The sequence below is a fragment of the Olea europaea genome, chromosome 10, assembly GCF_002742605.1.
Source record: "Olea europaea var. sylvestris chromosome 10, O_europaea_v1, whole genome shotgun sequence".
In the NCBI taxonomy this organism is placed as follows: domain Eukaryota; kingdom Viridiplantae; phylum Streptophyta; class Magnoliopsida; order Lamiales; family Oleaceae; genus Olea; species Olea europaea.
The window spans coordinates 2,331,719-2,332,107 of NC_036246.1; positions in this window are offsets into that span (position 1 = coordinate 2,331,719).

Consider the following 389-nt stretch of genomic DNA (forward strand, 5'->3'; position numbering starts at 1 on the left):
GTTGAAAAGATGAAGAAATCGAAGAAAGAAGTCAAGAGAAGCAACAAAGAAGTTCGGGGACCAAATTGGACAAACCACATAGATGTTACATCTATGCGACCGCATAGTGTAACCTTCTATGCGGTCGCATAGAAGGCTCCAGGGACTCAATGAGCCCAAACAAATTGATCTATGCGACCGCATAGATTCCTTCTATGCGGTCGCATAGAAGGATTTTTAACACTCGGGCGCGGTTTTTCGTTTTGGTTGAAACTCCTTCCCTACTTAAATTGGACGCGATATAAATACCAAAAATCATCATATGAAAGGGGAGAACGACCAGGGAGAAGGAAGAAACCAAAATTGGAGGCAAGAAACTTGATTTTGGATTCAATTTCACACGGGCTCGA